We start from the raw sequence: 17,239 nt of genomic DNA, 5'->3' as shown, positions 1-17,239 counted from the left end.
TTTCCCCCTTTGGCACCTCTCCAAACATCTTTCAGATTATGCTATCCTTACATTATGACAATATTAAGATACTCCAGGACCATCTTGACTTTTCTACTTACCGGGATATATATGGAAAGAACTATTCTCTAAGGATCCCTGATATTTTTTAAGTAGAAAATAGAGTTAAAGACAAAATCTGTGTATGAACATATGTATGAATGCTGGTGCTAGACAAAATACTGTGCTTCTGGGAAAATTCAATGATGGCGTTGTTAAAAAAAAAAGTCTTTTAGGTCATCATGTACATTGATATTTATTTCTAAATATATTAAGTTCTTGGTATAACATGCAATGTATACCAAGACCATGTTTACATTATTAAAGTTTTTAAAACCTTAATTTTCTAGAGCACAAGTTGATTTGGAACGTACATTTGACCTTCAATACCTCTTCTCCAATTTTACAACTTTACATCTCATAACCCTTATTTAGAAGTCATATTATTGTCAAAGTGTTATTTTGCTGCTGTGATACTGTTAATATCTAAAGATTGTTTTAGTATAGGAGATCTTTCTCTTCTCAGATGAAGTGGTCTAAGGCTGCTTTGCTTTGTGAGCTGATATCTCCCTTCATTTATGGATGAATGTATGTATGTGTGTATGAATGTATGTATATATGCTCACTTTAACTGCAGGATCAGTCTTACTTCTTCCCTGAGTCAGTTCTAACTGGGCAGCATCCATGGAAGGTCTGACACTGATCAAGTGGTCATAAACCTGGAGAGGAATGAGTTTATGGTGAACCACTGGAAACTGATCTGCTCTCTGCTTGTGAATTAGACTACACAGTTCAACTTCTTCCTGAGTTATTTTGCCTTTTATTTTAGTTGCTGATTGGAACTGAAAAGCTGATTTGACCTTCATCACTGCCGTATGCAGGCTTACTGGATCTTGTCACATATAAGTCAATGTTGCTCTGCTAAATAGGAGGAAACTTAAAATAGACAAGGTTTGGCACAAGATGAAAAATCTACTAAATCAGAGTCACTCACTCCATGACACCTGCCTCCTTGAATTTTGACTTCTTGAGGTTTTGTGACACTGTTTTCCTAACTACCATGCTGGCCCCAGGTGGTGAGGTTCTATTTTTGTTGTTGTTTTTATTGTGGTCCTTGGTTCTCTTTGGTGTGTTGAAGACAGGATGAGACTACTAAAATGTAGGGCTTGTTAAATGATAGATTTCTAGGTTCTAATTCCAGAAATCTGGAGTCAGTAGGTCTCAGATGGAGTCTGATGTCAAGTTCCCAGGTGCTGCTGATACTAGTGGGCCAAGAACCACACAGGGAACCACAAAGAGCAATTCATATTTATACTGAGCTCACAGTGAAGCCATCACTGGGGGTTTCTAGCTGTCTTGTGGATTTTGACTGGAAAAAAAAAAAAAAAGAAAGGTTTACTCAGAATACTAAATAGAAGAAATAAAAAGGGAGGATGAATGTCAGGCTATTTGAAAATATTAGTGGAGATAAGTCGCTCTGTTCTGATAGTCTGCCAGCCCTTTTTGTGTTTGCTTAAGGTAAACTGAGCTCCGAGACTATTAGAGTTTTTCTCATTCATTTTACCCATTATTCATAGGGCTGCTGCCAGAGGATAAAAGTATCAGCTCTAATGGTCCATATTAGAATAACTCACATTTAATCAGTTTTATTTGGAAACTGGCAGTTGCTTTTGAAATTTCAAGGAGAGGATATCCAAGAAAATAAGGGAACTGCATGTCTTTTTTTTTTTACTAAGTTGCTATTCCAAAAGGAGCCATTCTATGTCTTAAAAGCCAGTAAATAGGACAATTTGAGGATCTCAAAATCATTACAGACTTATGTTTTGAGAAGGAAGTTGAGAATTGTTCATTTATTGTTTTCACTGATGAGCTTCAGAACCGTGTTTTCCAGATAACGTTTCACAGCCATGCAGTCTCAGGGTCTGGAGGACAGCATGCTTGCCTCTCAGATGTCTGAGAGGAGAGCTCGCCTTCTCTTCTTTTCTCTCTCAGCATGAAGAGTGCACAGCCCAGTTAGCAATCTGTCCCCTGAAAGCCCGCAGCTCCTTTTTATTCACAGAGTAATGCTGATGTCATTACTCTCAGTTTCTGTCTTCTGCGAACACTGGCGATCCTCCAGAAACATGTCATCTCCATCACCATAAGTCAATATTCATATGCTTTCTTCAAGGTCCATAGTCCGGCCTGTAATGCAGCATCAGAGACAGTCTCATTGTCAAAGTGGTTAAGTGGGAAGTATAATTCCTGGTCTAAGAATCATTCCACCTCCAGCCCCCGTGAGCCTACATCCTAAAGAAAATAAATAGCAATTTACCAAATGACTATCTACCATGTAAACACAATCAGCTATTGCCAATAAACCAATTCAAGACAAGCCAATCTGATATCAGAGACTGCAAGATGATATTAAGAATGAGATTAGGACTCATATGAATTTGTGAAGAATGTTTTTGGTGGCTTGACAACTAATTATAAAGGATTTGGCAGACAGGATAAATTATCTTTGGATTATAACTTTATGATGTGAATTTTTAAAAATCTGATATGGAGTTTATTTTTTTTCTGAATACTCTCATTCTTTAAAATTATTGTTAGTAAATAAGTGAAGATCCAAAATCCCTTGCCTGAAACTGTTGAGATCAAATGAGTTGTATTACTTTAAAAACTTTTACATTTTTAGAGCAGTCTAAGGTTCATAAGAAAATTGAGAGGAAGGTACAGAGATTTCCCATGAACCTCCTACTCCCACACATGACTTGTCTCCCTTATTATTAGCATCAATCCCAAATGTGTTTTAAAATTAAGATTTTTTCAGATTTTGGAACATGATTAGGACATAAACCGCATATTATGTAACAACTCCTCTCGGGTCTGGGGCAGCATCCCACAATCAAATATGAATATTTTTACAACTAAATGGATGAATAGTTACTGGAAGTAGGATTTTTAAAGGGGGCTATAAACATTGGCTCAAATTAGCTTCTGCTGCCAAAAGAGTTGTAAAACTCCTGGCTTTCAGAACTTTTGGATTTTATAACTGCAGGTAAATAATTGAGAATCTGGGCTTCCCTGGTGGTGCAGTGGTTGAGAGTCCGCCTGCCGATGCAGGGGACATGGGTTCGTGCCCTGGTCCGGGAAGATACCGCATGCTGCGGAGCGGCTGGGCCCGTGAGCCGTGGCCGCTGGGCCTGTGCGTCCGGAGCCTGTGCTCCGCAATGGGAGAGACCACAACAGTGAGAAGCCCGTGTACCGCAAAAAAAAAAAAAAAAAAAGAAAAAAAAATTTGAATCTGTACCACAGTCGGAAAGTACTGTCATCAGTTCACTGATGTTGTGCGTGTTCTTATAGATAGTCAGTAAATTGGGAGAATCACTTACTAATTGGTATCAAACTGAAAGTGCATATTTCCCTTAGGACAGAAACATGGCTTTCTGTGTCACACCATTAGCCAACCCCCTTAAGTGAATGGATTAATGTTAGTTTCTATTTGTTTAATCTTGAAAACATTGTGTGGACAGCAAGAGGATGCAACATGATGCCTTGCAGGCCAGAGATGTTCAGTAAATGGTCATTTCATTTCATTTTCTTATTAGCGATTTTGTTGGTACTAAAAGGTACCAAATTTGGGAGGAGCTTGCCCATATATATATATGATCCTGATGCTCAAAATACACAGACAAACTTAGCACTGCGCCTCAACAACAGTCATTGGGCGGCACATCTTCCCATTTGCACCATTTCTTGCACGGGGGAAGATATTGTGTTAAAAATTCAAAGGCTGTTTCAAGCATTACCCTTTTAGCCTGTTTTTATCTGCTGTATGTGAGGCCGCTTATATATAGACATGGATGAATCTCCACATATCTCTGTATGTGTATGGCTACATAGTCTTCCTATTACTCACCAGTTTTTAGAGTTCTATGACACAAGTCCCATGATGATACATTCATTCATCTTGTTTTTGCAGGTTTTCCAGGGCAGAGTAATTTGGTTGGGTTTTTGAAGCTTTTTTTGTTTGTTTGTAGAGTATAAATAAATAGGTATTTCGATCGTTCAGAGTCTGGTATTTCGATCGTTCAGAGTCTGGTACTTAGGAATTTAGTAATGGGCAGCTTCCAGGGGGCAGACATTAATATCTAGCTCTTGAATTGCTTAGCTGAAAAGAGACCTCAACTTTACTTTTATTTTCCCTCTCCATTTTAACCATTCTTTTGTCCTAAATAAACAATATTCTGCTTTATGGAGCATAAGTATTCATAGCTCAAAGAGGATTACTTTAAGATTAATTACAACAATTTCCTAACACAGCATAGGAAGTATTTATAAATGTATGTTTGTGTGATTGTGAATAAACTGTTACCTAGATGATTTTTTAATTTAGACCTCATTTCTACTTTCTTCCTCTGTAAAGACCTATGGCTTAATTGTGTCTGCAGCCAGAGGCTCTGTGACATTTAACCTCCAAATATAGTTCTTAGCATTAGGTCTAGTAAGAGCTGCAGATGTTTTGTTATCCATGCAAACTACATCAATTGATCTGTATCACACTGCTAGACTAGAATCTCTTTGAATCTGAGAAAGGCACAGATGTTTCTGCTTTGGGTATTCTTCCATGAAGAATAGTTTTGTCTTTGTTAGTATGCGCCAGTTTACTATTCAAGAACACCTGCGTACTTTTGGTTTATTTTTGAGTTCCTCATTCCTTGGTCTGCTTATTTTTATCCATTTCACTAGCTGTTATTGTGTGGCTGGTACATGAAAGATGTTTTTCAAAGGCAATATAGAGAGAAGAGTACAGAGATACATTTATTTTATTAAATAAATTCCTTTGGCTGCATATCAGGTAACTCCTCAAAGGCCCATTTTCTACAAGAAATAGCTATTCTAAGAGGTAGTTTTTTTTTTTTTTTTTTTTGCGGTACGCGGGCCTCTCACTGTTGTGGCCTCTCCCGTTGTGGAGCACAGGCTCCAGACGCGCAGGCTCAGCGGCCATGGCTCACGGGCCCAGCCGCTCCACGGCATGTGGGATCTTCCCGGACCGGGGCACGAACCCGCATCCCCTGCATCACCAGGCGGACTCTCTACCACTGCGCCACCAGGGAAGCCCGTAAGAGGTAGTTTTATGAAAATTTGACTATGAGCAAAAAGGAATATTGCAGCTTATCTCATGATACCTCAGTAGCAGTAATTTTCAGCTGTTTCCCACAGCAAGTTGTAAACTTTTGTGGGAAACTTCCCAGCAGTCTTTCCCACAGGTCAGATTTCATGGCTGTAACTACACATCAGCCTTCCTTATCATAAATGAACTTGAGGTATAAGTGATGAAGGTCATTTGTGTCTGAAACAAGAGTCAAGTTTGAAAATAAGAACCAAGACCCTGGTTGTTAAGTGAAAGTCACGCTGAAACCTTGTGGTATTAATCCAACTGAGGTTCATACCACATCAGGGTGAGTCCAGAGAGGAAACAGCAGAAGGCTGAGAGCCAATATATCTTCATCAAGTAGGCTTGAACCCTCAAAGTCCTTGACTTCCTATATCCTTTTGGGTGTGAAACTCATCACACAGAAGGAAGACAAGGCAAATCCAGGTTGTAGCATGCTACTCACATGTGCTCCTGCATTCACATTCAGCAACCAGGCTGCAGAGGCAGATTCTGGCCTACTGGCCTGGAGTACTAACAAGTAACCAATAGGAAAATAAGCTCAGTTTCCATTCTTCTATCTCAAGTGTTGTGAGATTTAAAACAAATTGCTTAGTCATCCTTGGTCATAAGTTTCCTTATTTGTAAAATAAGGAGATAAAATGTAATTTAACTTCTCTTATAATCCAATAATGGTAATATTGTAAGGGTTGTCCCTAGTGAACATGAAAATACATTTGGTTCTTTTTGCCTTCATATTCATTTGTTTCATCTCTATTTTTTAGGCTTAAATTGGTGGTTTTAAGAAATCTTCTGTGTGTTAACATTCAGCTATGAATACCTGCCGTTTCATTAAGAGAGGGTCTCATATATGACGATACCAAGGCACATCATAATCAAATTGCTTAAAAACAGTGATGAACAACCTGATAAAAATGAACAATGCATACATAAAACAAAGACACGAATGGCAGTCAACCTCTCAGAAGTAACACAAGCCAGAAAAGACTTTAGCATGAAATCTCTAAAGTACTGAAAGAAAAAAATTGTCAACCTAGAATTCTATGCCCAACTAAATATTTTTCAAAAAGAAAGGTGAAATAAGGTCTTCTTTTTAAAAAAGAATATTTATGTTATATAATGATAGTAGATTTAAATAAATGTTACAACTATAGTATAAAGAATTCCCATACCGCACACCCAGTTTCCCTTATTATTAATATTTTACATTATTGTGGTGCACTTGTCAGAACTAATAAGCTGATACTGATATATTATGAAAAATCCATATTTTATCTATATTGCCTTAGTTTTTACCTAATACCCCCTTTCTGTTCTGGCTGTGACAATTTCTCAGACCTTCCTTGTTTTTGATGGCCCTGACAGTGTTGAGGAGTACTGGTCGGGTATAGAATTTCTCTCAAGTAAGGTTTGTTTGATATTTTTTCATGATTAGACTGAATACAATAGACTGAAGAATTGCCTCCCTCCCCCAAATTCATATGTTGAAATCTTACCCCCATTGTGATGGTTTTGGAGGGTGGGACCTTTGTGAGGTGATTAGGTCATGAAGGTTAAGTCTTCATGAATAGGATTAGTGCACTTATGAAAGAGACCCAAGAGGGATCCCTCACCCATTCTACCATGTGAGCACACTGTGATGGGCATTTATGAACCAGGAATTGGGCTCTCATCAGACACTGAATTCGCTAGTGCTATGATCTTGGACTTCCAAGCCTCCAGAACTATAAGAAATAAATATCTGTTTTTTATAAACCACCCAGTCTATGGTATTTTTTATAACAGCCCAATCAGACTATGACACATGTTCTGTGTTCTTGGGAGGAAGATCACAGGCAGAAAGTGCCATATTCATCACAGCATGTCAAGAGTATATACTATTAACGTAATTCATCACTGCTGATGTTTACCTTGATCACCTGGCTGAGCTAGTGTTTTCAGTTTTTTTTTTAACTGTAAGGTTACGTTTTCCCCCTTTCCTTACTGTATTCCTTGGAAGGAATTCACTATGCTCAACCCATATTTAAAAAATGGGGTGTTACATGTTACTTCTTTCAGGGCAGAGTATTTACATAAATTATTTGGGATTTTTCTGTATGGAAGAATTATTTGGAATTATTGTGTACTAATACAAACTCATGTATAAAAGAATACTTATATTCAATATAAGTATTCAATGATATATTCAATCATTTATATCAACATAGAATCATGGATATTAATTTTATACTGTGAATTATAATTCAGTACTTTTTTTGCTTATTAAATTGTTCCAGCTTTGGAACAATTGGGAATATTGGAAGCCTATTAACTGACTCCGGTGTCACTTTGATATAGCCTTGTCATTGCAGGTTCTGTTTTTTTTTTTGAGCATTTCCTTATTTTCTGATATCACAAGATGCTCTAGGCTCATAGAGTATATTTCCTGCTCCAGTCCTAGAATTACCCATTTCAACAAAAGTCCTGATTTCTCTTATGATATAATGATATTAGAAATCAAGGTCTGAGAACTAGCTGTGCCCGTTGCTACTGGGACGACGTTACTTATATTTCTTTTCTGTGTCAGCTGAGAGGATCTATATATGTGTATACTAAAATATGTATATACACATCTCTATAAATATTTCTATATGTAATTAACTGTATCTATAGTAAGGTAAACCTCACTTCATACTAATGTCTTGAACTCCAAGGTACTACCACATGGATTACTGTAGCCTCCTTCCCTTGCTTATTTGTAACCTCCCACTCTAATAGCAAGAAACCTGGCTCCCACCATCAATCATCTATTTACTTAATTATTCCATTTCAGTGTATGTGTATAGGGGTTTCATAATTGTTAATCCATATACCCGTGGGAAGCAACTCTATCTACTGTAGTGCAGTGCTTATTACAGTTCTTTTTGCCTTTAGTCTTACAGACTCCATCATTTTTAAAGTTACTTAGGCCAGCACCTTTTTCCTCCCGCCTGCTTCAGCGACATTGTTTCATACATTTGTAATACAATTACGCTCATTTGCCATATTTTGCATTCCACCTTGGGATTCCCTGACTTCTTAAATGATTTTTTTTTTAATTTGCCTTTATCAAGCCCCTTTTCTACTGTAAATTTCTATGGGTTTCAACAAATATATAGTGTCATGAATCCAACATTATAATATCATAGAGAATAGTTTTGCTGTCCTAAAAAAAACCCCCAAAATTCCCTTTGCTTCACCTATTCCATCCTCTGTTATGAACTCCTAACAACCACTGATCTGTTTACAATCTCTCAGTTTTGTCTTTTCCCAAATGTTATTTAATTGGTATCTTAAAATATGTAGCCTTTTACTGGCTGCTTTCAACTAGTAATGCACTTAAGATTTATTCATGTCTTTTGTGGCTGATAGCTCATTCATTTTCATTACTGAATAGTATTCCATTTTATGGATTTATTACAGTTTTTTTTTATCCATTCACCTATTGCTGGACATCTTGGTTGTTTCCAGGTATTGATGATTATAAATAAAGCTGCTATAACCATTCATGTGCATGTTCTTAAACAGGCATAAATATACATGTCAGTTGAGTAAATACCTGGAGCACAATTCCCGGATCATAACGATTTTTTGCAAATATACAACACTGTAAGAATGTATTACCAGCAGGCAATAACTATAAGCATCATAAGAAGTACATAACACACAGGGAAAATTATACCAGATGAAAATATGTATCAATTCAAAGAAATAGAGTAACAGAAATGATAAATATGTGGATAAATATACAAAAACTTTATCATATTTTAAAAATCTCCTTATAATTGTTTAAAATAAAAATAACAGTAACAAATATAAACAGTGGTGTTTATAATATATGTATAAGTTAAATTATGAGTACAGTGGCACAAAGACTAGCATAAGGAAAATGGAAGTATACTCTCAGGCTTATGAAGGTATATAATACTACTTAAAATAGACTTAATTAATTAAAGATGGATAATGTAAGTCAAAAAGTAACCAGTAAAGAGTTAATAAACACAGAGTTAATAAGGCAGTAAAGGAGATATGATAGAATCATAGAAGATACTCAATCCGAAGAAATTCAGAAAAACAGGAAAAATGGGAACAAAGAAATAGCTGAAAAAGGGAACATAAATAACCAAGATGGTAGATTACAACCCAGTCATATCAATAATCACCTCAAATGTAAATTTTCTAAACACCCCACTAAATGTAGAGATAGTAAAAATTGGATTAAAAAGTGGGACCTAACTATGTGCTTTTAACATGACACCTACTTTAAATATGTAGAAAAGTATAGAGTAAAAATTTTAAAATACCCAGGAAAAGATATATTATGCTAATACCAATCAAAAGAAATTGCAATGACTATACTAATATTAAAATATTAGTATATACTAATTAATACTAGAGCAAGAAATATTATCAGAGATAATGTAATTATTTTTTAATAATAAAGAATTCTAGTAATCAAATGTATATAACAATATTCAATGTTTTTCACCTCAAACAGAACTTTAAATACATGAAGCATACTTTTGGTTTCCAATCTGACATGTAAAATGTTTGGAAGCTGTCACTGTCCCAACAACTAGTAAAAAGCTGAACAAACTGAAAAAAATCAACCTTTCTTCTTAGCTCCGTCAGAGATGTGAGGTCATAGTGCAAACTGCTGCATCCCGGATTGGGGAAGCAGACAGATAAATACAGAGAATCACAACTTGCCAGAGCAGAAACCCCTGAGCAGAAACACGTGTGGGAACCAGTGCTGGGTTCCTTTTATCCAATACCTCATGTTCAGCTACCAAGAAAAAAATCACAAGGCATACTAAACAGTAAAAACACACTTTGAAGAGACAGCAAGCATCAGAACCAAACTCAAATATGGCAAGGATGTTGGAATTATCAGACTGAAAACTTAAAGCAGCTATTATTTTATTTTAACTAGAGTCCATATTTTATTCAAATTTCCTTAGTTTTTACCTAATGTCTCGAGTTCAGAATCCCATCCAAGATAGCACATTGCATGTAGTTTTTATGTCTCTTTGGGGGTCACAGACTTTACTCCTTTTATTTATTTATTTTATTGAAGTAGAGTTGATTTACAATGTTGTGTTAGTTTCTAGTGTACAGCAAACTGATTCAGTTGTACATATTTTTTTTCATATTCTTTTCCATTATGGTTTATTACAAGGTACTGAATACAGTTTCCTGTGCTATACAGTAGGACCTTGTTGTTTATCTCTTTTTTTATATAATAGTTTTTTTCTGCTAATCTCAAACTTCTAAATTGTCGCTCCCCCACCCTCTTTCCATTTTGGTAACCGTAAGTTTGTTTTCTATGTCTGTGAGTCTGCTTGTTTCATAAATAAATTCAGTTGTGTTATATTTTAGATTCACATATAAGTGATAGCGTATGTTATTTGTCTTTCTCTTTCTGACTTACTTAGTATGGTAATCTCTAGGTTCATCCATGTTGCTGCAAATGGCATTATTTCATTCTATCCTATGGCTGAGTAGTGTTCCATTGTGTATATATACCACATCTTCTTTATCCATTCATCTGTCAATGGACATTTAGGTTGCTTCCATATCTTGGCTACTGTAAATTCTGCTGCTATGAACACTGGGGTGCGTGTATCTTTTCAGATTATAATATATGCCCAGGCGTGGAATTTGCTGGATCATATGGCAACTCTATATTTAGTTTTTTGAGGAAATTCCATACTGTTTTCCATAGTGGCTGCACCAATTTACATTCCCACTAACAGTGTAAGAGAGTCCCCTTTTCTTCAAACCCTCTCCAGCATTTGTTATTTGTAGATTTTTTAAATGATGACCATTCTGACTGGTGTGAGGTGATACCTCATTGTAGTTTTGATTTGCATCTCTCTAATAATTAGCGATGAAGAGCATATTTCATGTGCCTATTGGCCATCTGTATGTCTTCTCTGGAGAAATGTCTATTTAGGTCTTTGGCCCATTTTGTTGATTGGGTTGTTTGTTTTTTTTGTTTTTGAGTTGTATTAACTGTTTGTATATTTTGGAAATTAAGCCCTTGTCCATCAAATCATTTGCAAATATTTTCTCCCAGTCCATAGATTATCTTTTTGTTTTCTTTGTTTCCTTTGCTATGCTAAAACACCTATTATTAATATGCTAAGGGCTCTAATGGATAAAGTAGATGGGCCATGTAAGCAGAGAGCTGGAAATACTAAGAAAGAATAAAAAAGAAAAAGAAATGTTAGAGAGCAAAGACACTATTTAACAGAAATTAAAAATTCTTTTGAGGGGCTCTTTAGTAGACTGACATGGCTGAGAAAATATCTGAGCTTGAGCATAACTCAATAGAAATTTCCAAAACTGAAAGACAAAGAGAAAAAAGACTGGAAAAAAAAAAGCGTAAATAAAATACATGAAGCAGAATACAAATTCCAAGCGTATATGAAACTTTCTCTAAGACCATATTCTAAACTAAAACAGTCTTAATAAGAGGAGGATTCAAGTCATGCAAAGTATAATCTCTGATCAGAGAAAAATTAAATTATAATCAGACACACATAAAAGTATAAAGTTGGATCATTATTGTATGCTATATACAAAAATTAAGTCAAAATGAATCAAAAACCTAAATATAAGAGAAAAAGTATAAAATTCTTAGAAGAAAATATAAGGGTAAATCTTAGTGACCTTGAATTTTCCAAAAGATTGTTAGATATGACACCAAAAGCATGAGTAACAAAACAAAAAAATAGATAAATTATGCCTTATCAAATTAAAAACTTTTGTGATTCAAAATCCACCATCAAGAAAGTGAAAAGACAATCCACAGAATGGGAAAAATATTTGGAAATCATATATTTGACAAGGGACTTGTATTTAGAATATATAAAGAGCACTTGCAATAATTAAAAATCCAATGAGAGTTGAACAGCAATGTGAATGTACTTAGTGCCACTGAACTGCACAGTTAAATATGGTTAAAATAGTATGCTTTATATTATGTGACTTTTACCACAATAAAAAAAAAATTTTAAATGGCAAAGAATGTGAATAGACTTTGTTCCAAACAAGATACACAAATGACCACACGAAAATACACTTGGCTTCGTTATTCATCAGGGAAATGCAAATTGAAACCTCAATAAGATATCACTTCACACCCATTAAGTTGGCTAGAATCAAAAAGTCACATAGCAAGTCTTATAGAAGATGTAGAAAAATCAGAATCCTTGTACACTGTTGATGGGAAGGAATACTGTCTATATTTGTAAATGACATGATCACATAGGCAGAAAAGCATAAGAAATCTACAAAATAGCTAAAACTAATAAGTGAACTTAGCGAAGTTGCATGTTAAAAGACCAGTGTATAAACATCTTATTACTTACCTGTTACTGTATAATAAATTACTTCAAAATTTAATGACACTAACAATAAACATTTATTACCCGACTGTTCAGTGGGTCAGGAATCTGGGTCAGGCTTAGCTGGGTGCCTCTTCCTCAAGAGCTCTCAAAAGGAGGCAATTGAGCTGTTGGCCTAAATTGTGGTCCCTTCTGAAGGCTTTACTAGAAGAGCATCTGCTTCCAAAATTTTTCACATTGTTGTTGACTTCATTCAGATACTTGTGAGCTGGTGTACTGCGGGCTCTAGTTCCTTGCTGAGTGTTGTCTGGAGGCCTACATTTTTTTTTTTTAATCTTGGTAATTTCTCCATAGTGCAGCTCATAAGACAGTAACTAGTTTCCCTCAGAGTGAGAGCTTCAAGAGAGTGAGAGAGGATGAGTAAGAGGGAAGGCACAGTATTTTTGAAATGTAATCTTGTAAGTGATATCCATCAATTTTTTCACCTTTTGGGATTTCCCTGGTGGTGCAGTGGCTAAGAATCTGCCTGCCAGTGCAGGGGACATGGGTTTGAGCCCTGTCCCAGGAAGATCCCACATGCTGCAGAGCAACTAAGCCTGTGTGCCACAACTGCTGACCCTGCACTCTAGAGCCCGTGCACCGCAACGAAAAGTAGTCCCTCCTTGCAGCAACTAGAGAAAGCCCATACGCAGCAATGAAGACCCAACGCAGCCAATAAATAAATAAATAAATAAATAAATAAATAAATAAATAAATAAATTTTTCCCCCTTCTGTTTATTGGAAGTGAGTCTCTATAACCAGCTAACACAAAATGCCACAAGTACCTGGACTTGGCATCATTTGCAGCCATTTTAGAGGCTATCAACCACAAACATCAATTTATTTCTTTACTAAAACAATAAATAATTGGAAATTGAAATTAAAGCAAAAAACCACCACTAACAATAGCATTAAAATTATTAAATATATAGGAATAAATTGGACAAATGATGTTCAAGATGAGTACACTGAAAACTAGTAAACATTGCTGAGAGAAATTAACAAAGACCTAAAGGAATGCAGAGGTAACTATGTTCATGGATTGGGAGACTCAATGTTGTTAAAATGTGAATTCTTCACAAAGTGATCTGTAGACAGAAGACAATCCCATGCAGGACCTTAGCAGATATTGTAGTAATTGACAAGCTGACTTTACAATTATATGGAAATACGAAGGACCTAGAATAACCAAAACAGTTTTAAAATAGAATAGTCACCGAACTTACCTGATTTCAAAACTTAATATAAAGTCACAAAGATCAAGGCAGTGTGGTATTGGTTTAAAGATAAAGTATAGATCAGTAGTCTAGGAAAGAGGGCATAGAAAGAAACCTTCATGTATATACGGTCAATTTATTTTCAGTAACACTGCCAAGACAGTCAATGAGGAAGGTATAGTTTCTTCAAGTGTTGCTGAAACTGTTACATAGCCATAAGAAAAAAAATTCACCCTAACCTTTACTTCATACCATATTCAAATAATTTTAAATGGCTCATAGAACAAAATGTTAGAGGCTTGACCGTAAAACTTCTAGAAGAAAATATAGGTGAAAATATTAGTGATATACTATATTAGGCAAAGATTTCTTGAAGAAAACACAAAAGCATAAGTTATAAAGAAAAAAGATGATAAATTGGAGTTCATCAAAATTAATTTTGCTCTTCAAGAAATTCTCATTAATAAAAAATGCAAATCACAGGATGGGAAAAAAAGTTTGCAAAACATATCAGTAAAAGAACTTGTGCCTAGAATACAGAAAACACCCTTAAAACTCAATGATAGGAAGAAAATAAACTGATTAAAACAAAACAGATTTTAACAAACCCTTCACCAAAGAAGATGTATGAAAGACAAATAGGCACATGAAAAAATGCTCAATATTTTTAGGCATTAGGGAAATGGAAATTTAGAATGACAACGACAAATCCACTAGAAAGGCTGAAATTAAGGAGTCTAGAATAAGGAAATCCTGTCATTTGTGACAACATGGACGAACATTGAGGGCATTATGCTAAGTGAAACAAGTCAGACAAAGCATGACAGATACTGTGTGATACCACTTATACGTGGAATCTAAAAAAGGTGAACTCACAAAAACAGTAGAATGATGGGAAGGTGGTGAAGATGGGCAGAAGTTGGTCAAAGGGTACAAACTTCTAGCTATTAGATAAATAAATTCTGAGGATCTAATGTACATCATGGTGATTATAGTTAATTATACTCTAATACATACTCGAAAGTTGCTAAGACAGTAACATCTTAAATGTTTGCACCACAGGGGAAAAAATGGTAATTACGTGACAAGATGGAGGTGTTAGCTAATGCCCTGATGGTAATCATTTTGGAATATGTAAGTGTATCAAATCAACAAGCTATATACCTTAAACTTATACAATGTTGTTATACACAATAAATCTGGGGAAAAAATTAAATAGACTGAACCTACCAAGTGTTGGCAAAGATATGGAGGAACTGGATCTCCTATACACTGCTGGTTGGAATATAGACTAATGCAACTACTTTGGAATATATTTTGGCAATTTCTTCAAAACTCAATAATACACCTAAAATATAACACAGCTAACCCACCCCTAGGTATTTATGAAAGCATCTATCCATACAAATAATTGCACACAAATATTCACGGTATCTTCAGTAGCCACAAACTGGAAATAACTGAAACGTCGATAAATAAGAGAAAAGATAAACAAAATTTTATATATCCATATAGCAAAATAATAATCAACAATAAAGAAGAACAAGCTATTGATCTATGCATCGATATGGGTGGCTCTCAAAATAATTATACTGAGTGAGAGAAACTAGGCAAAATAATGTAGATAGCACTTTAGATATGATTAGTTTACTGTATGTCCATTTTACTTCAATAAGGCTGTTTTAAAAATGAGAGTACATACTGCATGATTCCATTTAAAGAAAATTCTAGAAAATGCAAACTATAGTGACAGAAAGCAGCTCAGTGATTTCCTAAGGATGGGAAAAAGAGGAATAGAGGGATAGATGGATGTCAAAGTGATACTTGAAAACTTTGGGGAATTACAGACAAGTTAATTATCTTGATTTTGTTAATGGTAGCACACTTATACACGCATGTCAAAAACTTAAACAATTGTACGTCTTAAATACGTCTAGGTTATTACATGTCAATTATAATTCTATAAATCTGTAAAAATAAACTATTCTGAATGTTAAAATCAAAGTAGAAGTAATTTTCTTCAGAGAGGTTCCCCTACATAACTCTTTTTCATGATCCTCTGCCCAGTCATCATCAGTATCTAATTGAAATAAGTGATTTGTAATGAAGAATGAAAATATGAGGGGTTGCTCCAGTTTAAGTATTGCTGTAGTCAATTTGGGCTGATATAACAGAATACCACAGACTGGATGGCTTCTAAACGTTAGACACTTATTTCTCACAATTCTGGAGTCTGGAAGTCCAAGATAAAGGTGCTACCACAGTGGAATTCTGGTGAAAGCCTTCTTCTGGGGTGCAGATGGCCATTTTCTCAGTTATATCCTTACTTGGTGGATAGAGGGCCAGAGAGCTCTCCAGAGTCCCTTTTATAAGGGCATTAATCTCATCCATGAGGGCTCCACTATCATTACTTAAGTAATTTCCAAAGACCCCACCTCCTAATACTATCACACTGGGGGGTTTAGAATTGAAATATATGAATTTGGGTGGGGTGGACACAAACATTCAGTCCATAACAGGTATCTCATGCCTTCATGAATATTCATGCATTGATTAAATCAATGCCATTTTTTAAGTTACTAAGGCAACTGGTATTAAGAGACTGTAAAATATTTTTAAATGCCCATAAATTAACGGTGCTACTGAAAAAAATTTCTCAGACTGAAGTATATATGATGGTATTTAAACCATTGTTAACATTTCATAATTTTGAGGGAACTGCCATTTCACATTCATATTTACAAAGATGAAGTATGACCCAATGAGGACCACACAAACCACCCAAGTATAATTTTATCCTACCCCCACTCTGCCTTTCAATCTTTCTTTTTTTCTCTTCCTCCTTTGCTTTCTTCCTCCTTCCTTCATTCCTTCCTTTCTTTCAGAGCTCTTTTCTCCTTTAATATAATATATAAATTGCCTATAATTAACTGTTGCCCTCCAATTGAATGTCAGTGCTCTGAGAATAGAACATTGTATATATTCTCTGCTTGCTTGGCTACCAGTTTTTAGGTTACTTCTTTCTTGGTTTCCTCTAGGAGACTGCAACTATAGATTCTATTCTGGAAGCAACAGAAACCATTTTGAGCCAAATAAGCAGGGGGCTATTTGAGAATAACTTGGAGTCTCCCAGTAGTGACAATTGACTGACCAGATGTGAACAGCAGGCAGTAGTAGCACAGTGAACTCTAGAGGGTAGGCTGTCAAAATTACTGTCAAGCCCATAGCTCAGCACCAATATGATCTTATGCCCTCCACACTGACTGTGACAAATCTGATTAATTGTATCATGTGATCAATTTGTGTCACTCGCTCAAGGTTCAAAGTTCTTGCAGTGTCTGGTCAACTATGCTTGTATTTCATGCCTACCTCTGTTTTAATATAGTCTTAGAAGGAGGCATCAGGAGGGCAC

The 17,239-nt window shown here is 35.5% G+C and overlaps 1 long non-coding RNA gene across 2 annotated transcripts in view; it reads right to left on the bottom strand.

Annotated features, from left to right (window-relative positions):
• Nucleotides 1–396: 396 nt before the first annotated feature.
• The window catches only part of LOC137205665 (uncharacterized), a 61,180-nt gene continuing 44,337 nt past the window's right edge, over nt 397–17,239 (bottom strand). For both annotated transcript variants that reach the window (XR_010934245.1, XR_010934246.1), the window contains one exon: nt 397–2,223. This is a non-coding gene — a long non-coding RNA (uncharacterized lncRNA). The remainder of the gene's footprint in view (nt 2,224–17,239) is intronic.

The sequence above is a fragment of the Pseudorca crassidens genome, chromosome 14, assembly GCF_039906515.1.
Source record: "Pseudorca crassidens isolate mPseCra1 chromosome 14, mPseCra1.hap1, whole genome shotgun sequence".
Lineage (NCBI taxonomy): Eukaryota > Metazoa > Chordata > Mammalia > Artiodactyla > Delphinidae > Pseudorca > Pseudorca crassidens.
The sequence above is the reverse complement of the archived record's forward strand: the minus strand, read 5'-3'. Positions and strand labels throughout refer to the sequence as shown.